Here is a 22,040-nt window from a genome sequence, read left to right as displayed (position 1 = left end):
GCACTTGTCGCAACGAAGTTTGATACCGTTCTCGCGGAAACGCTGTAGCACCGCTTGCAGGTTTACATTTTCAGCCTCGCTGCTCTCGGCTATCAGGACATCGTCTAGATAAGCCTGAGTCCCTTTTAGTCCTTGCAACACCGATTCAATTTTCCGTTGAAATATCGCTGGCGCTGATGCGATGCCAAATGGTAACCTGTTGTAGCAAAAGAGCCCCTTTTGTGTGCTTATCACCGCTAATTTCCGCGAGTCTTCATCTAGCTCGACCTGATTGTAAGCATCGCGAAGATCTAGCACACTGAATTTTTTTCCTCCGCATAGGTTTGCAAAAATGTCGTCGATGACAGGCAAGGGGTACTGCTCAACATCGCACACAGTGCTTAGTGTCACCTTGAAGTCCCCACAAATGCGCACTGTTCCGTCCTTCTTCAAAACTGGCACGATGGGCGTTGCCCATTCAGAATGAGAGACTGGCGATATTATTCCTGCTGAGACTAATCTGTCAAGCTCCTTAGACACTTTATCACGCAGCGCAAAAGGAACTTTCCTTGCCTTGAAGAACTTTGGGTTTGCTCCAGCCTTGATGTGCAGTCGGGCTGGCGGGCCTTTCATGAGACCAACGCCCTCAGTGAAGAGGTCGGAGTGTCGCTGGAGCAGCGTCGGCACGTCCTCCAAGGTTTGTCTTGCCACGGGAGCCTTCGAATAGATGCTCAGCACATGAATGCGTTCGTCTGTTAATTTTTTCAGCAGGTCCCGACCGCAAAGACTGGGGCCATTGCAGTCTAAAACAGTCAGACTGCACTGCACTGTTGCACCTTCATATGAAACTGGCATTGTCAATGCACCCAGGAGCGGCAACTTTCCCAGATAGCATGAAAGCTGTACTTCAGACTTCTGTAGCTGCGGCCATCGATGAGAGTGCAATTCGTAAATGCTCTTGGGAATTACGCAAACAGGGGAGCCGGTATCGATGTCCATCATTATTTCGATGCCATTCCACGTAAACAGTTTCCTAATGGGGGGTATGAGAGAGCGCGGAGTGGTCAAGGCCCAAATTTGTGACGCGGTGCTTTCACTCTCATCGGTTTCTGTCGTCTGTTCCGTTACTGCTAGCATTCTACTTCGCTCATTTGCCGGACACATTTTAGCTAAATGCCCTGGCCGTGCACACTTGTAACATTTGCGCTTGATTAGCCGACAAGCCTTGGTCTTATGACCATGCTTACCGCAACATTTGCATTGTTGTACGCCCTGCGACTTCGCGCGCGACTCGTATTGACCAGAGAGCTTTAGCAATCTCGCTTGTTCTTGGTCCATAACAATACCTTGCGAATCGCGCTCACCGCTCTCTGCGGCAAGGACAAGAGCCTCGGCTTCCTCAAGAGTCAGATTTTTCGTCGCTAGCAGCTGCTTCTGCACATTCTTGGACCGGACGCCGCACACAATACGGTCCCTTATCATTCTGTCCAGCGCAGTTCCAAAATTGCAATTGTGTGCCAACTGCCGTATTGCCACTATGAATGCATGTACAGATTCTCCTTCTTGCTGGCAGCGATGGAAGAACTTGAAACTTTCAGAAATTTCATTCGGTACCGGGTCGTAGTAGCTGTTTAGGGCCTGCACAACTTCTTTGTAGGTCAGGGCGCTAGGCTTTCGCGGTGCAACCTTCCCGTTCAAAATTTCTATCGTTCTTGTTGCAAGCGCAGCTACCAGCAAGGCTCTTTTCTTGGCATCGTCCTTCACATCATTCGCTTCGAAATAGGCTTCCACCTTGACTAGGTACGCCTGCCACTTATCTTTTTCGTCTTCAAATTCCGGTAGCCTGTGTGCCATGGCTGGTGGTGGGCTCCTTCTGCTTCGCTGTCGTGCTTGGGCGTATATGCTGGCTTCCTTGCTGCAGCAGAATCCTCGTCGCCACTGTTACGTTCTACCGGCCAAAGGCCGGCAGCAACGTGATGAAAACAGGCCGATTCGCAGAGCAGAAAAGACACCCCTTTATTTCCAGCTCGGAAATATATAGAGAAAAGAAAAGAGAGAAAGAAGGAAAGAAGGACCATCGACGCATGCGCGGAGAGGCGCATGTGGTCCCGATTGTGTTATCTGCAGCATTAACCAATACACGCGTCTCACCCAGACCATGTGCGGTCGCCGCCTCTTGTACCGGTTACATATCAAACATGATCACCATACCATGGAACGGGTTTGAGCACCAGAACTGTGGAGAAGCACCCTCTACCTTCGACCCCTTCCGACTAAGAAGAACAAGGAGGACCATAATGGCCGGCGCCAGGCGCGGGCGAATGCCCTGCACCGCCAATATGGCTCAAAGAAACACGTCTTCTACGTCGACATTGCCGGGCCCTACCGCTCCAGGGGGGAATGGTACACGGCTGCAGTCATACACGAGGGAAAACAGGTGGACGGCCTCTCGTTCAGAGCGCCCAACTCAACGCATGCGGAGGAGGTGGCGATCGCCCTCGCAGCCTCCCATCCCGACTCTAAATTCATCCTCACAGACTCTCGCGGAGCCTGTCGTAACTTTGAGTTCGGTTGGATCACTCCACTCGCTCACCAAATTTTACACCGCAGTACTCGCGACGGCGATCCAACTCATCGCTCAATCATATGGGTCCCCGGCCACCAAGGCATGCCAGGTAACGAAGCCTCCCATGAGGCAGCCCGCGCACTCACTCACCGGGCACCAGGCGTCCCTTGGGAGGAGCTTAACCCAGATCACAACCCTCTCCTTTCTTTTAAAGAAATTACTGAGCACTATCGTGCCGAACACCGGCGATACCCAGTTCCTATGAAAGGACTGGGTAAAGCTGGCATACGAATTCTCCTCAGGCTCTTTACAAACACCCTGCTCTGCCCGGCGGTTCTCAAGCACTTTAATCCTTCTTTTGACGGCCGCTGCTCATTCTGTGGGGAGGTGGCCGACACCTTCCACATGGTTTGGGCATGCAGAAAAAATCCTTCTCTCCCCCAATCACCCCTTCCCCTACCCGAGAGGACTGATGGTGGTGGTGGTCAAAAACATTTATAATGCAATAAATATTTACAGAGAGGTGATTGGGGTAGGCCCTATTGGCCCTTTCCCCTAACAATACTAGGTGGAGCCCCTATTCCGGGGGCCCCATTGGCAAGCAACGCCGCCCGCGTCCGGTGAACCAAGGCCTTTTGGGTCTTTAGGTCCTGACAGCCGAGCAGGGCCGCCTCCCAGTCCTCTCTGGTGGGGTTGGGGTTGGGGGGGTTAGATGGGTTTGATTGACACGCCCAAACCATGTGGAAGGTGTCAGCCACCTCCCCACAGAACTGGCACGTGCCATCAAAGGATGCGTTGAAATGTTTAAGTACCGCCGGGCACAGTACAGTGTTAGTAAGAATTTTGATGAGGAGGCGCTCGTCAGCGCGATCCAGTCCCTTACAAGGGGCCGGGTAGCGCCGGTGCTCCTCCTTGTAGTAATCGGTGATGTGTTTGAATGTAAGGGCCAGATTGTCTGATTGGGAGTAGGCGCCCAAGGACAGGGAGATATCCCGGGGAGAGAGTGCGCGGGCGGCCTGATCGGCCTGTTCGTTTCCCTGGAGGCCCTGGTGACCGGGGGCCCAAATCAGGTTGCGTGGAGTTGGATCTTCGCATCGGCAGCTATATTCCAATATGCACCAGGCAAGCAGGGGAGCCCAGCCCAACTCATAGTTCCGACAGGCCCCTCGCGAGTCGGTGATGATGTGTTTCGACTTGGGAGTAGTGAGAGCAAGAGCAATGGCAATCTCCTCCGCGTGTGTTGCGCTGTAGGCTTTGAAAGTGAGCCCGTTGACTGTGTTTGTGTTGTGTACGACTGCGGCCGTGTATTACACCCCGTGGTGTGGGCCGGCAACGTCCACGTAATACACATGTTGTTGGTTACCATAGTATCGCGCCAACGCTTCCGCGCGCGCCTGGCGACGACCGCTATGGTCTTCTCTGGACATGTTGCGGGGAAGGGGTCGGACCCGGAGGGCGCGTCTCCAGGGTTCTGGCACTCTCTCCCTTTCCTCAATATGGTAGTCATGTTTGATGTGTAGCCGGTCCAAGAGGCGGCGACCGGACGTGGTCTGTGCAAGACGCGTGTATTGGTTGACTAAGTGGGCTTCTCGAAGCTCCTGGAATGTGTTTACCACACCCAAGGCCAGAAGTCGCTGGTTGGACGTGGTGACCGGGAGGTCGAGAGCCCGCTTGATGACTTTCCGGTGGATGACCTCCAGTTGGTCATCATCAAGTTTGCGCAGGTGCAAGTAGGGGGTTGAGTAGAGGATTCTACTCGTTACGAAAGCATGGGCAAGCCGCAGTGCATCCTTGCTTCGTAATCCGCCCCGCTTGTTGGAGACCCGGCGGACCATGCGGCCCACCTGGTCTCCCACCGTGCGAAGTTTGGCTAGGGTGGTGTCGACTCTGCGTTGGTGGTGTATGAAGAGACCAAGGACGCGGATCTCCTTGGACTCCCGGATCGGTCCCGAGGGGAGACTGATGCAAAGCGGAGTTATGTCCCGAGGAGAGGGACGTATGTGCACAAATTCTGATTTAGATGGGGCGCACTGGAGTCCGCAGTAGGCCGCGTAGTCGTCGACTAGGGTCGCCGCTGCTTGCAGGCAGGATTCCATGTGGCCCAGGTTACCTTGCGTGGCCCAGATTGTAATGTCATCCGCATAAAGAGCGTGATGTATCCCGGGCAAAGAGGACAATTTGGAGGGAAGATGAAGGATTGCCAAATTGAAGAGGAGGGGAGACAGGACCGCGCCTTGAGGTGTTCCCCTCGAGCCGATGGTGTATGGCCCGTGTTCCGCATCTTGTATGCGTATGTAGGCTTAACGGTCTGTAAGAAATTGTTTTATGTAGTTGAATGTTTTGTGGCCACAGTTGGTGTTACTGCGGTGGTCCAGGATTACTTCGTGTTTGACGTTGTCGAATGCGCCTTTAAGATCCAAGGCCAGGACCACCTTGTCGTTGTGGGGACATTCGACAGGATCTAAGATGTCGTGGTGAAGCTGCACAAGTATATCCTGTGGAGACTTGTGAGGGCGGAAACCGAACATGGTGTCCGCGAAAGTGTGCTGTGTTTCGAGAAAATCGGAGAGTCTGTCGCGCACCATCGTCTCCATCAGCTTGCCGACACAAGACGTGAGGGAGATGGGGCGAAGGTTCTCCACATCAATAGGTTTGCCGGCTTTCGGAATAAAGGTCACGAGAGCCGATTTCCAATCGAGAGGGAGAGGAGTCTCTCCGTCCCAAATGCTATTGATGTATTTGAGGAGCGCGGCGTAGGCTGCGTCGGGAAGGTTGGCCAAGAGCTTGACCGTAACCTTGTCGCGCCCGGGTGCAGTGCCCCGCTTCATTTTGCTTAAGGCTGCCCGGAGGTCGTGGAGTTGGAAATGCTTGTCCAGCTCCGTGTTCTCTTCGCCTGCATACGAGTACGTCGCCTGCCGGGGGACCTCAGTGGTGCACAGGTAGCGATCCCTGAGCGTGTGCTCTAGTTGTTTTGTCGTTCCTGTCAAGTTGTGCAAGGCCCTATGTAATTGGCGTTGGGTTTCCGTGCGTGTTTGTATTGGATCGATGAGAGCGCGGAACAGGCGCCACGTGTTGCGGCCAGACATCTGGCGAGCAGCCACGTTGCACCGGTCCACCCAGTTAGTGTCGGCTAGCTGAGTAGCATATTCCGCTGCCTGTTGTGTGAGTTAGAGGATGCGGTTCTTTAGGCGTCTGTTATGTTTCTGTTTCTTCCATCGCTTCGTGAGGCTGCGACGGGCCTCCCAAAGGTGGAGAACATGGTTGTCCACGTCTGTTTGTGTTTCTGTGAGCTGTATCTGCTGTTCGTGTTGTGTGAGTGTAGACGTGAGCGATCTGGACCTGGCGTCGTATCCCGACTGGAGGGGGTCTGCAATAGGTAGAGAGGTGCGGAAAGTCGTCCAATCAGGGATACGAGCTTGTTTTAGTGGGCGTTTCAGGGGACTCATGTAAATGGTTGTGTTGATTATACAGTGATCACTACCTAGAGTGTCCTCTGTATTCAGCCAGTCGGCATGTCGTATGTTGCGTGTAAATGTGAGGTCCGGGCAAGTATCTCGTTGAATGGAATTGCCGACACTTGTTGGGTTGGCGGGGTCAGTGTGCAGGGTGAGTCCAAGTGTGGAAAGAAGTTCCGCAAGCTTCCTCCCACGCCTGTCCTCCCGGGGGTATCCCCATAGCCTGCTCGGGGCGTTGAAATCGCCGACGATTAGGAGGGGATCCCTACCCGCCACCTGCATAGCTTGAGTGAAAATTTCATTGAACGTGACGTTCGTAAGTTTCGGTGGGCAGTAAATATTTAGAATGTGTACAGGTGGGTCAGACCGCTTTAGGGGCAGCACTGAAATCATCGTGTATGGGAAAGACGGTGTTGTGGGAAGTGTGACCTCCTGCGCAGTGTATCGCTTGTGAACAAGTATACATGTCTGCGGGTTGTGTTGAAATGTAGTGTAGTTTGTTAGTTTGGCACCGGCGCCGGGTTCCTGAAGGGCAACCACGGCGACGAGGAACTCAAGGGTCTCAAGATAGAGGCGGAGATGAGTCCGCTTCTTGTGGTCCTTGAGACCTCGGCAGTTCCACTGCGTTAGTGTAAGCGGCTGAGTTGTTCTTGCTCGCGACTTAGGGTTGGGGGCCATGGTCGGAGGCGGAGGGTGGGGTCACGTTGTTAAGACTCCCCAGTCCGCTAGTGCCCGGCGCACACGTGCAGGAGTCTTCCGAAAAGTCAAACTCATCGGGAATAGCTCTATTGAATTTTGAGGGGCGGTTAGCGTCCCTGATGGGTCCTACGCGTTTAAGGACGCGCGGATTGTCTTTTATCCATTTTTGGATAATATGCGTTACGGCTTGTGTCACCTGTGCGATGACACTCTCCACCTGACGCGCGATAGTATCATGGATAATTTTGGGAAGGTCAGCCAATTGTGTTTCATTTGCGGTCACCCGCGTCTCCAAGGCCGCGGCGCGACTCTCCACAGGAGGAGGGATCTCCCTGTCTGTTATGTTTTCTGCCTCGTCGCTCGACGCGGGCGGAGTATGGAATTGGGATTTGAGCGAGTTAAGCTCGCTGGCTAGTTTTTCGTTTTGAGCTCGCAAGAGGGCGAGCTCGCGCTTGAGTTCCTGTGTCTCGGCGGTGCTGGTGGGGGAGGAGGGAGGAGGGGAAGGAGAGGAGGCGACCCTCGCCCAGCTGCCTACCTTGGGTTGGTTGCAGGCGGCGCTGCCAGATGAAGCGCTGAGAGCTGGGAACTCCGCTGCTCCGGGTGGTGGCGTTACTGTTGCTGTCTTGGAGGAAGAAAAAGAGAGGAGAGGCCGTTCTGCGGGCATACCGCTACACTCGAACACATACTATGGAGATGCCCCAGTGCCCCAGGATATGGCAGAATCAATAATGCAGAGGAATGGGAGACCATACTCAGAAGTGCCGACCTTAGCATACAACGATACGCTACCCGCCTGGCAGCAGAAGCTGCGCGACTATACCGTTGCTAGTCTTCCAGCTGCGACGCTGCCCCTCCCCGGACGCCTGCGTGCGGACCCGGAGGGGCATGGGTCTTCTTCTGGCGGAAATAAAGTTTCTTCACTCACTTTCCACACAACACCATGGGAGAAAAATGTGGAGGAAATCACGTGGTTTTTTTCGCGATCGGGAGGCCACCTAGTCCGGGCAGCTTAGCAACGGCGTCGTAGTTGCTGCTTGCAAGCCGGGCGGTAGCAGACGACCGCGGCGTAGCAGTTGCGGTGCGGCGTACTTTTCTCAACTGCTCGAGTTTGTTTTTGATCGTGCTCACAAGCTTACGTTGGCGCCGTTCACTCATATCTCAGGCGGAATTCGCTGCAAAACTCTCGTTGTTGCGTGCATTGATTTCAACGTGCTCGACCACGATCGCACGGGCATTTCGTCAACTGCGTCACTGCTCGGAGCCGTCGGGAGACCGCCGCTGCTTACTGAGGAGCACTCGCGCTGTTCGTTTACCAGTGATTCAATACGCCGTGCGCTAGAGAGGTCGTCGGCGTATTGCGCGGACGTTTCGCGTCCTGTGCGTGCAGTGTGCGTGTGCCATTCGCGCTCCCGTTTCCATCGGCAGTACAAACTCGTTGCTATTAGGCGTGCTCTTGCAACGCTCTAGTGATCGTCACTGGTGTTAGTGTAGCTATTTTCGGTTTTCGCGATTGCGCTTGTGTGAGCAGCGGGGGCCATGACATCGGTGGAGGGCGATATTTTAAAGGAAGCCGCTGAGCTCGCTTTGCATGCTTGCACGCCCCTCTTATACGCCGCCGGTAAAAAAAAAAGAGACCCTGCGCTTAAACAATACCTTAGAGATTTTTTTTCTTTAATAAAGGCGAAGGGTTAGTTTTGTTCACTGCAATATCTACATAAAGATACGAATGCACACAGGATGCCGAGAACTTCATTTGTAAAAAACATTTCATCATCATCATCAGCCTGACTACACCCACTGCAGGGCAAAGGCCTCTCCCATGTCTCTCCAATTAACCCTGTCCTTTGTCAGTTGCCGCCACTGTATCCCCGCAAACTTCTTAATCTCATCCGCCCACCTAACTTTCTACCGCCCCCTGCTACGTTTGCTTTCTCTTGGAATCCACTCCGTTACCCTTAAGGACCAGCGGTTATCTTGCCTTCGCATTACATGCCCTGCCCAAGCCCATTTCTTCTTCTTGATTTCAACTAAGATGTCATTAACCCGCGTTTGTTCCCTCACCCATTCCGCCCTCTTCCGATCTCTTAACGTTACACCTATCAATTTCCTTTCCATAGCTCGCTGCGTTGTTCTTAACTTAAGCTGAACCCTCTTTGTTAGCCTCCACGTTTCTGCCCCATAGGTCTTGAAGAATTACAGACCAATCAGCTTATTGTCCGTTGCCTACAAGGTATTTACTAAGGTAATCGCTAATAGAGTCAGGACAACCTTGGACTTTAGTCAACCAAATGATCAGGCAGGCTTTCGTAAAGGATACTCGACAATAGACCACATTCACACTATCAATCAGGTGATAGAGAAATGCGCAGAATATAACCAACCCCTATATATAGCCTTCATTGATTACGAGAAAAAACATTTATTTTCTCACAAAAAACAACTCGCACGAAAAAACGTGGCTATTTACAATATCTTCACATCATATACAACAACACAAAAGCTTCTGCTCTATAACAAAGTCATCAACTGCAAACAAATGACATTTGTCAAAACTTCAACCCCATACGCAAACCTGCGCTCGGGTGCAGGTCTTTTAAAAAAAAGCACTTTTTATTTTCGCGATACCTTCATTTGAGGAGAATGCAAAGGATTAAAAAGTAAACTGACGTAAAAAGGTCTGTTAATATTGGGGTGAACTGTGCCTAGAATTAAAAGGAGTGCCATACGCCGTGCGACGGTGAAGAATAAATGGGCACTCTTATTTTCGTTTCCACATTTCGTTTCCACATTTATTTTCATTTCCATTATTTTCGTTTCCAATAAATAAATAAAACATGTGCCCCCCTCGAACAAAATTTCTGGCTACACCACTGCTCGTGTGGAATTCGCGCGGCTAGGGGCCCGCGTTTCACGCGTGTGCTTAGTTGTCCTTCGCCCACCGCAGTAATTGAAAACGACGGTCACTTCCCGTGCTTACAAGAGTTGAGGAACAGGGAGGAGACTTTCGATGCCAGACGAATGCCCTTCCCGGGCATCGGTGGCCGTCGTGTGATTTCGCGCGACGAGGTGCCCACGTTTCTCGCGTGTCCTTCACCTCACCCGGTGAAGGCTAATTTCGAGCGCTGAGCTAAACAAGCAAGTATACTAGTTTCATCGAATTCAGCCTTCAACTTCAGAGTCCCAGCGACGGGCGTTGCCAAAGGGGGGGCCACCGCAGATAACCACCGCAAGATGGGCCACCGCAGTAATTGAAAGCGAAGGTCACTTCCCGCGCTTGCAAGAGCTGAGATAAGTATTTTTCTCGGCTGCTACTAATTGTGACCAGGGCCGAGCAGTTGGAGACGGCGCGGAGACGACGCAGTACGAAGCAGTAACTGAAAGTAGCCGCCTGTCTCACACGGGTATTTCCGCTTTATTAACTTTTCCGCTGACGAACACCGGCATAGGGCGCCCTAAACCGGCCGGTAAGCAGCCAAGCGCCACCAGCGCGGGGATCTGTGCCCCTGCGGTAGCACGCTCCTTCGTTGGCTTTGAAACGCGCGCGCAGTAGTCGAGGGCGGGACTTATGCGATGACGTCAGCCCAGCCAAGAAGGCGCCGAGCTGGTTTCCGGCTTCACAAAATGTCACGTGACGGCCTCTCCTCTCTTTTTCCTTCCTCCATGGTTGCTGTCTTGCCAGGGGGAGGCATCACGCCACGCCGTGGCGTCTTCTGGTTGTTTCGCTGCCGCCCTCCCCGTGTAGCGCCGGCATTGGCTCCCTTGGGTGGCGTCCTGGGCCCTGGCTGCGGTAACTTGATGAATTTCGCGGTGCATTCGCGGGAGCTGGTGAGGTGCGGGCCCCCGCAGATTAAACAGATAGGATTGCAGACGTGGGCGGCCATCCCCTCAGTACCAAGCCCCACGTTTTGGCCACAAAGGCCGCATCTTTCCTTGACCGGGGTGGGACACTTGTCCACCCGGTGCCACAGTGTGCCGCAACGGTAGCACGCTGGCACTGTTTTTTTTGTACTCCTTGACGGGAGTCAGTTCTGCGTTATAGTGGACGTAACGCGGAACAGTGCGTCCCTCGAAAGTCAGCACAGCTATACGTTTGATTGTCCCAGCTTGCGCGCATGAACTAGTTCACCACCGCGCCACTGCACATTATGTTTTAGTGACTCACTGGTTTCTAAGTTGTGAACAGATATCACACCGCGACACACATCACCGGTGAGCTTGAGGTGGCCGTGAAATGCGAGCGATCCTCTGCTGGTGTTAAGTTGAATGTCCGTGAGGAGCTTTTTAACCACTTCTGGGTTCTGCGTGCCACAGACGATGATGTTCTGTTCCCAATTTGGTGAAATGGTGATGGTGTTCATGTGCTGCCTACCGATGAGTTGCGAAATGGCAGCGCCGAGCTCACCTTGCTGGAAGGCCGTCTTGAGGGAGACCGTACTGCGTGGCTGCAGCACGACCATGTAGTCGTCAGGGTCCATCCTGACCGTTGGCTTGGGAGTCCACTTCGAGACTGGTGAAGAAGTCTTCTGTGGAGGTGTAGAAGACGGAGCGCGAGCGTCTCCCGTTGTTGAATTGTTGAGAGGAGTCTTGGGTGTTGCCGCAATCACAACTTGACATGAGATGACCAGGCCGATACCAGATTGTTGCGACTGTGACGGACAGTGTCCGACTACGGTAAAAGAACCCGCACGCATTTCCGAGATAGCAGCGTTCGTATTGCTGGTAAAAAAGATCGTTTTAGGCATGACCTATCAGGAACCAGACGTGGCAACCCGACGTGGAAACTTGGCTCTAAAGTCGCCACTAAAACTCCGCGCATATCCGCTGTCGCAACCCAGTGCATCTTTGCGAAAAGCAAACAGCGCGTTTTTAAAGATTTTCTTTTCACTAAAAGAAAAAAACCTAGTGCGACCGCTATCTCCTGAGTTGTTTATCAGATGGATCATAGGAATCATGATTTCGTTTACTGCGGAGATTGACTAGCTGAGTAATACATAGCACTGAAGGACTCAGGTACTTTCTGCCAGCTGCTGATTTTTAATCGTATATTACTCTTTTTTTAGCGCACCAGCATCCGAACACATAAGTCCACCCTGTAGGATTCACGGTAATTTCACCCATTCAAGAGAAACTCCGCTTTCTCTAGATACAGCTCCAGGTGCACGCATTGGCTGCCTTCAAGATTCGTGTACCTTCCGCACCTACTATTAACGCCACTACAGTCAAATACGACTCAAGAAAGAAGCGGCTTTTTCCCGTCAAAGGGTCCCCTTCCAGACAATGGCGACGGCTGATTCTCATGAACATACTAGCGTGATAATGAAGGGAGTGACAGATGAAAGTGAGTCCTCTCCCTCCATGGCCGGAGATTGTCTCCTCCCTGTGTTGTCACGCTCGCAAGCCCATGAGAATCAGCCGATGCCATTGGTTGAAAGGTGGTCCTTGGACGGAAAAAAGCCGCTTCATTCTTGAATTTTATTCGACTATAGTGATTTTGCTCAACACCTTGGACGCCTAGCACTGGCAGAGGCTTCCCCGGGAAGCACTGCCAACGGTAACTACTCGTTGCCAAAGGCAAAAGTGGACCGTCGCAGTCCAGTACCGTATATGTATTCCCTGCTTAACTAGCAGTCCGTTGAGTCTACTTGTCACTTTTATATGGTAGTTTTTCACTTCAGACTGCCTGTTTCGGGGTTATCGATGCAATTATTTTCTTGTACGCAATATGGCATACGACAAAGTACCGGCACGTTAGTGTAAATTATTCACTAGTCCTTATACTGCACATTTCCGCTGAACCATACTTCCTTTCAAGACAACTTCGTACAAGCATAATGCCAATAATATTACGGGCACAAAAACCAGCAACAAACCAGGAATAAAAAATTAATGCAAGATGTCGCGAACATATATCAAACCTCCCTTTTGACGCCCGTAGGCGGGCCTATCAAATGTTTGTTCACCAACGTGTTCAATTCCTGGCGTCCATGTCTTCATCACGTTTGACCAGTGCAATTCGCGCATTTGGGAACTTGGCAAGATTTTTTTGACCATGCCATGCATTTGACTGAAATCAAACTCGAATGCAGGGAGGGTATAGTCCCTTATAACTCTCATCTTTATAACCAAGAGTAACCGTGGTATCTTCTTGCTAACTGCGAAAAAATTCTTATAGACATTACTGAATACTATTCACCGGTCTTGAGGTCACATTACGGACAAACTATGTACTCGGCCCATGGCCGTTTCCACGAGCCAATGCGTTCAACGCCATAAATTTTATCACGTAGTATATCAGTGCTGAATTCTGGCCTAAGTCGCTTAAGTGGAATTTCTTGCCTTCGCACACTTTCACAGCAGGTGACATTATTAAGGAATTAGAGCGTCAATTCCTGTGTTGCTAACTGCAATTCGCTGGTTATGAATATTTTGCCTGTGTTTTCTGTATGCCATATACTTGTTATGTGTGAACTTCCATTTTGTCACACATGACCCTCGTACCTGGCCCATGTATATTGTCACGTTGTAGTGACGCAGTCCAGCGGTCAGGAAGACACCAAACAGTCTTGGAAACGAAGCTCTTTATTTGGGCTGACTTGCGCCCGCAAAAGAACTGAATCACTCGGCGGCAGCGTAAGCAACAAACGTGCTCGTCGGTCGTCGAACTACGAATGCCCGCTGCTCGCGGCATCGTTCAATTTAAAGCCGGCAAGGAAACTTCGAGATAACAGGTAGAGATCATCTAGAGTAATCTGGAAACACGTAGATGCAGCTGTTCATGGCTGTGAACAATCGAGATTAGACCGGTCGCTTCTCGCGTCACGAACAAAAATGATAACACCCCTTTTCTGCGGCCTTGCGCGAATGAACGGACGCAACAATGATACGTGGCAATATGCATGGTCTGTAGTATCTACAAATCAATAAAAAAATCACAGCCCTGTAACTTCAGAACTTCGCAATACATTAATTCTGCCTCACTTTATTAATCCCTGCCATTTTCCCCATGTCGAAGAATGCTAAGTAGAGAAGACGCCAAAACAACTCTTGTATTATTTTGTACATAAAAAAGGTATCATACTTCGCATTCCGCATTTTTTCCCCAGTCCCCTTGGATTCGTCTTGTGGGTTTGATCTTTTGTGCATTTTCTACCGATTTTTATACGCCTTACGGCACCGATCGCTCAAAACGCTTTTGGAACATGGAAGGCCTTAGAATAAGAGAACGCTTCTGAAGTTTTCAAGCCGTGTGCAGCAGTGAATAATTCTACAGTATTTATGACAAAAGCGTATGCATTGTCCTTTCGTTTTCTTCAGGCAGTCATAGATACCGTGAAAGATTCTCTGATCCTATCGCCGACTTTGGGCATCTTGATTGACGTAAGTACACGCAGTCAAACTGAATGCATGATGGTTCTCAGCAGCCCCAGCTTTGACTCGCACAGCACTCGCTTCGGAAGGTTTGTTTACGTGGGGCCACAGGCCTTCAGGTAGTTACCGCCTGTATGGCTGACCGTTAGCGCCCGTGGTATTGAAGCTGTTTCGTCCTAGTGTCGGCACAGAAGTACAAGAAAAGCAACTGCGTCCAAGCGCGGAGTCGAATCGGGGAACACGCTTGTCCAACATCTTTGGACAAAATTTTTTCAATATTGAAATACTGTAAGGCATTGTTGTGAAAATATCGAAGGTACTGGTCCGCTGCTCCGATGTGTATCAAAAATCTTTTAGAGTGTTCCCATTACTCGGATCGAGCAGCTAAGACGGCCATAGAAAAAACCAAGGGCGAACTCTTTTGGCGATGGCAAGAACATTAATAGCAAAAAAATGCAAGCCTTACGAGGGGAGATTTGCGGATATATTCACTTTTGTAGTGAAATCTTACAATATATGAAAAATTGCGTCCATAAAATGGTTCCCGTTCGAAAATAATTTTGTGCAGAATTGTTGCGTATGCCCTTTTATCCCTTTTATTCCCCTCTCAGATCCGGATCATGAGAGAGGAATAACTAGAAGAATAAGAATGGGGTGGAGCGCATATTGCAGGTTCTCTCAGATCATGAATGGTAGCTTACCAATATCCCTGAAGAGAAAAGTATACAACAGCTGTATCCTGCCGGTACTCACCTATGGAGCCACCGCGGTGGCTCAGCGGTTATGGTGCTCGGCTGTTGACCCAAAAGACGCGGGTTCGATCCCGGCCGCGGCGGCTAGAATTTCTTTGGAGGAGAAATTCTAGAGGCCCGTGTACTGTGCGATGTCAGTGCACGTTAAAGAACCCCAGGGGGTCGAAATTTCCGGAGCCCTCCACTACGGCGTCTCTCATAGCCTCAGACGCTTTGGGACGTTAAACCCCATAAACCATAAACCAAACCAGAAACGTGGAGGCTAACAAAAAGGATTCAGCTTAAGTTAAGAACAACGCAGCGAGCTATGGAAAGGAAAATGATAGGTGTAACGTTAAGAGATCGGGAGAGTGCGGAGTGGGTGAGGGAACAAACGCGAGTTAATGACATTGTAGTCGAAATCAAGAGGAAGAAATGGGCTTAGGCAGGGCATGTAATGCGAAGGCAAGATAACCGCTGGTCCTTAAGGGTAACGGAGTGGATTCCAAGAGAAAGCAAACGTAGCAGGGGACGGCAGAAAGTTAGGTGGGCGGATGATATTAAGAAGTTTGCGGGGATACAGTGGCGGCAACTGACAAAGGACAGGGTTAATTGGAGAGACATGGGAGAGGCCTTTGCCCTGCAGTGGGTGTAGTCAGGCTGATGATGATGATGATGATGATGATGAGCATAAGAGGTGAGAGAACGTGCGCCGGCTTTTGCTCCGCAGTTGCTAGATTTGAGGTCCCGCAGTCTTGCTTAACACCAACACCGGGATGTTTTCGGTGCACCCAGGCTGAAAAATGTCCCACTACTCAAATCCAGTGGTGCTTTTTGGCGGGCTGGTTGGTGCATGAAGTAACGAGAAGAAAACAGGGCCAAAGACAGCGACGGGGCACAAATACACAGGCGCTGGACCGTGGCCTAAAGAGGGCTAGTTAGGCCGGGACAGCAAGGCGACGTCCGGTGGAAGGTACCGTTTTTGCCAAAAGTGACCGGGAACAGGTGATTCGTTTCCTAGCCGCGTAGCGAAGCAGTTATGGCAGCCCTTAAACTCTGAATCTGTGTAAAGTAAGGTGAGCCCTTGTCCTCACGTTTCGACACCTTTCGGTCTTTAGGATTGCCGCAACGGCTCCGTTAAACGGTAGGATTGGAAAAACTTGTTGCTCGATTACTTTTGGCAAAGGGGGTAGGGCCCGACAAGTGGCAGCGACAGTTAGGGTAATACACAAAGAGGGGCCTCGAAGTAAAAAATGGAACGACCGGCCCAATGTAGAAGAACTGTTCTTCAATAGGGCTTTTTGGTGCGAAAGCAACACTACGCTAGGTGTGAGCGTTTTCGCGGAGCCCCGGAGAGCCCCAACTGCGCATGCGCGAGGAGCGAGTGACGTCAGAGCAGCGCGGAGCCGCCGCCGACTCCTCCTCTCCGCGGGGTGGCTCAGAGGTGCCGTCGCCGCTTCGCCAGCAGTGCATTCTCCACGAGGAGTGACGTCACGTCACTCTGGGGACTCCGCCGACTCCTCCGCTAAGCGGATGAGTCAGAGGTGCCGCCGCTGCTGCGATTGCCGCGCCGTTGCTTCCGCAATTCTACTCGGGATGGCCATTGGTCAAACCACAGCCAATTTTCGGCGGCCAAGTTGGTGCATGAAGTCATGAGACGCAAACAAAGCAAAGCATTTCTAAGCCCCTCTCTGTGCGTTACCACAAATGAGGCTGCCACTTTTTGCGCCCGTCTTTACACTTTCTCGATCAGCCACTCGTACCTTGCACCGGACGTCGTCTTGCTGTTCAGACCTATCCTGCCCTCTTTCGGCCAAGGTTCAGAGAGCCAGTGTAGCCGTGTCCCTTCCCTGTATTTAGGCGCTGTTTCCTACCCGTGACCACCATTGTCCAGGATACAGTTCGAGGAGCTCCGGGAGTTGAGCATTTTTATGCCTTTCGAGAGGTAGCAAAGAACTATATTTCGTTTGTTTTACTCTTTCTCGCACTGAATCATACCTGAATCACTGATTACTGACCGAACAGTGGGCGTCATGAACGACATGAACTGGACGATGGCACTGTTCTTTACTTATACATATACCCGGAGTGTTAGGATGACTCGTGTAACCGCTGCGATGAAATATGAAGTTGCATAAGGCTATAATAATACTAATATTGGTAATATTAATATCTGTCCAGAGGTACTGTTCTTTATCATGTAATCACATTCTTTCTTTTCACAATCCACTGAATCCTTCTTGTAAAGGATAATTCTACTGAGTGTACTCCTTCTCGTGGACACACAGGCGTGCACAACGTTATAATATGAACTACCAGTCTCAATATTAACGCAATATTTAGGAAAACCTTGTGCTGCATTTTAATGCACCCCACATGTTAACCACACGGTCCGGTCTGTCACCAAATTTTACGTCATAGAGTTTTGAGCCTCGTAATTGCGAAGTGCCGATATTGTATGAAATTATGCCCCGCCGAAAGGCTTCTTCTCTGAAGACTCTTTACAGCTCGTCTTCAACAACGCCCAAAGTGTGGAGAACACTTGAAGGCAACATTTGAGAGCATGGTTTCACTCTGCAGCTGGCACACTATCACAGCTTCTATACTCCATCTCAACCGTTCCTTGCAGTACTACAAAAGCTTCGATCAGCGCAGAGGCGACACTGCGATGCTGCGGAACGTCGTGTCGGCACAAAATGAGCATATGGGCGTATAAGTTAGCGTGCTTTATAGTGCGCACTCGCCAAACGCTATTTCAGTTCGAGTCTTAACGCACTGACGCATTACGTACGCTAATTCCAGATTTTGGCGGGTGCCACTCTTGCGTGCGCTAAAAAAGCGTGCCCAATACGGCGGCGAGCTTCGAAGCAGGACCCACCGCTTACGAGTGATTTCATCGTTGTTACTGGGCTTTTCTCAGCACGTTCACTTTGGTTAAAAATGGAGCATCGGGCTTTCGCGTTGTCTCATCTCACCTCCAGCAAAATGCAGAAGCTAAAAATTTGCTTTATTTTTTATTTCGAGATATGATTCTGCTGGTCCTGGCCCTAAAGAAGGACGGCAGTTTGCTGACGAAAATAGTTGCAATTCACAAAACCAGATGGCGCCACTAGGCTATACTAGGCTGAACCCAGATGGAATCACTAGGCCTGGTCAAATGCCTTGTAAAACAGGCACGCGAACAACTCGCCGAACTCTTCACCGGCAACATATCGGGCGACGCTATACCCGGCGAGTGGTCTCCAAAGGCGCATGTGTCTTGTGCCAAAGAGCGTAGGTGACCAAGGCCTTCTACAAGCCGATAAGGGTAACCATTGTGCTGCACCGCTTCTTCGCCATACATTGTGAAGAGATGAATGGTCGGTTGGACCCATCCAAATGGACATCTCAAGGAATTACAGCCTGGATTCTGAAACGGCCGACGGCTCAAGGAAACCCTCTTCACCTTGACCCAGTGCATTGAGACTTCACGCCGCGTGCCACATGGACCCTCGGATGTTTCCTAGACGTGGACAAGGCCTATGATAACGACCTGCATGAGCCGCTGCTACATCGTATGAGGTCGGCCGACAATGCCACAGGAGTGGACAGACTTTCTGGGTCGCCTGTACGCCGGCAACACCATGGCGGCCAGCCTCAACGGTAACAGCTCAGAACCAGTCGCTGTTCAACGAGAACAAAAGCAAGGATGTCCTCTGCCTCCAATCCGGTACATTCTGTACACCTCGGAAATAGAGTAGCTGCTCATAGCCTGGGGATAGGCTTCAAGGACAGCTTCTCATGGGCAGGCTTTCCGGAATCATGGACGCTCCAAGGGCTTACATTTGCGTATCACATTCTGCTGGTGAACGACAGCCAGACACCACTACAAATGATATTAACGCCATGCCTCTGATTACACTGGGGCTGACCTTCAACCCCGGCAAATCTGCTGTGTTGCGGTTCTCGGTCTCGTCAGACCTGTGGTGCTGCTGCCCAGGGAAGACTCCGTACCTCGAGCCACAGAATACAGATACCTTGAAGTGCTCCTGACCACGGAAGGTGCCCTACACGCGGCTTACAAAAAACACCTGAATATGGCATCGGCCTGTGCATGCAACATCGTTCGACAATAACGCTTTTGGGGCTGCAACCATTATTAGCTTCTGCGCAAACTGTGGAAGCCAGTTGATGTGCCGGGGCCGACTTTCGTAACCGTCACCCTGTGCCTCTCCGCCCCACAAGAGAGTGACACGAACGTAGGCAGCGCGAGGAGGGCCGGCTAGCGCATGGCTGCCGCGATCTAGTTGCTGTCGAGGCGATTTAGGGAGACATGGTGTCGTCGATATTTGAAGCCTGCGAAGCCCACAGCAGAATCACATATGAAGCGCGCCTCCGCTCCTTGGACGACACCAGGTGACCTCGAAGGCTGCTCCGGTATGCATATATGACTGTCATTCGGATTCAGTGGTGCGCCCTTGCGCAATCCCTGCCAAGAAAGTTTCGCTTCTCGAAGCACCTCGGAGATGTTCCCGCTGAACACAAGAATGCTATACGAATTCAAGTCCATCAGAGAACGCCGAATGGTGTACGGCTGCGCAAAAAATGTTGACCCTGACGCTGTACCAAGCACGCAAGGGGCAATCTCTTTTAAGTCTCTATACCAGAACAACGTCGGCAGCAGGCTGCTGTTCGAGGCACTGGCGGGAGCGCTCCGCACACTGGTATACTAGATTGTATACAAGAGCCGCTTCGACCCCGCTCCCGAGGTTCAGGCGGCAATGTGCTGATCCTGTTGAAGCGAGGAGGAAACAGCGCCCACTTTCTGCTGCGGTGCGAGCAACTGTCGCCTCAACCGAGAGAGGGCACCACGCGGATGTTGATACTGGGATTTTCCGCCTGCAGAAGACGATCAACGCAACGGCACCATCTCCGCTAAGAAAGCACCGCTCCGTACTTGGTAGATACTCGTCCGACACTAACAGCAGCTTACCTCCCCCTTTTCTCAAATTTCCCGCTTTTTTTACGCCTTTGTTTTCTTAAGTTCTCCCGGCTCGGGCGCAGTCCAGCACCCCTCCGAAGCAAAGAGAATAGCCGCGTATCGTCATCATCATCTTTATCGTTGCGCCGCTTTGCATACCTGACCAACAGCGCAACCTGGCGCAAAATTCTTGTGTTTACCGTAGTTAACTGTGCATACGCAATTGTTAAGAAGCGTAATATAACTTCCGTGTCCGTTCTCTAGACAGCATTTATTTATACTTTGTTCTAACTGTACCTGAATACGACACAAGCAGACGACAAGCAGATGACGAGGCACTGAAGAACGCCTTAAGAATGCGTCTTAGGAGATCTCAAGCTTTATAGTGGTGCAAGGAGCTTGTGAGATGGCGTATAGGCCCTGTATGACGCAAGTTCTGGCGGCCGCATTTTTAAATCCTGCTTAGATGCATGTCGACGCTACTTTTGATTGTAAATGCACATCAAACGACCCATACTTTCGGAAAAAGTCTCTAAAAAGTTAAATAAGATTTCCATATTCTATCCAAAAGGCCTTATCCAGCGTTTTCTGATCACCTGATATTTGCAGGACTTTTCACAAAGATTAGGGAGTCACGGCGCTCCGTGTCCCCTCTATCTGATGCAAAGTGATTCGTTTTATCACTGGGTGTTAGCCGTCATTTTTGTTCTCACCTCTAGGCTACCGCAACTGTTGATTCATTCCTAAAGACATGTTAGGCAATTCGGCACCATTGCAAATTCTTGCGGCTGAGGCGGTGGTTGGGGGGGGGGAGTAGAATGCAATGTCAAGATATTCCGGGAGGATGAAAGCAAAAGCAGCTGAACACACACCGAAAGAGCAGACTCAGAGAAAATATGGCGCCAACTAGAGCGTCCCCTGTCAGCTATTCAACGCTCGTTTGCATTCTCTTTGGTCTTCCACACATCGCCAATGACTTCAACCTGGTTTAGGACCAATACCTTGTGGCTTGGTGAACGAAGTGTGAACGAAGCGGAATTCATTAAAATAGCCCGGAAAATTGATTACCAGAGCCGTACAAGTACGGTGATGATACTATGTCATCTAAAAGCGTTAATATCGTTCGCGCTCACTCTTTCCTGCTCGTTACACAGCTTTTCCTGTGTAATTTTCTGCGCAGGTGGTCGTCATATGGCGCATAGGATTGTACGTGGGCAAGATGGCCGATTAGAGACGCCGCTGTAAAGACACCAGCCCCAGTCCTTCTCCATGCCTTCAATGCTCCACGTGTTTTCAGCCTCTCCTGTGCTTACCAGATGCTCATTGGGCTGCCAGCGCGAATAAATCTCTGAGGCTGAGAAAGGTGCATGAAGGTTATGCGTTTGATCGATATTTAAGTATATAGGTTTGTGCAGTTTGTTGGGCCAGTTCTTGCATGTTATTGGGGAGAGCAACCAGCAGAACAGGACGCGAGCACAAAATAAGGAATTCACACCGACGACGCTGGAGTTCACGGACGGCGCTGGAGTTCACGGACGACGCTGGAGTTCACGAACGACGCTGGAGTTCACGGACGGCGCTGGAGTTCACGGACAACGCTGGAGTTCACGAACGACGCTGGAGTTCACGGACGGCGCTGCAGTTCACGGACGACGCTGGAGTTCACGGACGACGCTGGAGTTCACGGACAGCGCTGGAGTTCACGGACGGCGCTGGAGTTCGCGGACGGTGCTGGAGTTCACGGACGGCGCTGGAGTTCACGGACGACGCTGGAGTTCACGGACGGCGCTGCAGTTCACGGACGACGCTGGAGTTCACGGACGGCGCTGGAGTTCACGGACGACGCTGGAGTTCACGGACGACGCTGGAGTTCACGGACGGCGCTGGAGTTCACGGACGACGCTGGAGTTCACGGACGGCGCTGGAGTTCACGGACGACGCTGGAGTTCACGGACGACGCTGGAGTGCACGGACGACGCTGGAGTTCACGGACAGCGCTGGAGTTCACGGACGGCGCTGGAGTTCACGGACGGCGCTGGAGTTCACGCACGGCGCTGGAGTTCACGCACGGCGCTGGAGTTCAGGGACGACGCTGGAGTTCAGGGACGACGCTGGAGTTCACGGATGACGCTGGAGTTCACAGACGGCGCTGGAGTTCCCACGGACGGCTCCGCAGTTCACACGGACGGCGCTGGAGTTCACACGCACAGCGCTGGAGTTCACACGGAGGGCGCTGGAGTTCAGGGACGACGCTGGAGTTCACGGACGACGCTGGAGTTCAA

The sequence above is a fragment of the Amblyomma mixtum genome, chromosome 7, assembly GCF_055824585.1.
Source record: "Amblyomma mixtum isolate Tamu chromosome 7, ASM5582458v1, whole genome shotgun sequence".
Lineage (NCBI taxonomy): Eukaryota > Metazoa > Arthropoda > Arachnida > Ixodida > Ixodidae > Amblyomma > Amblyomma mixtum.
Note: the sequence above shows the minus strand (reverse complement) of the source record.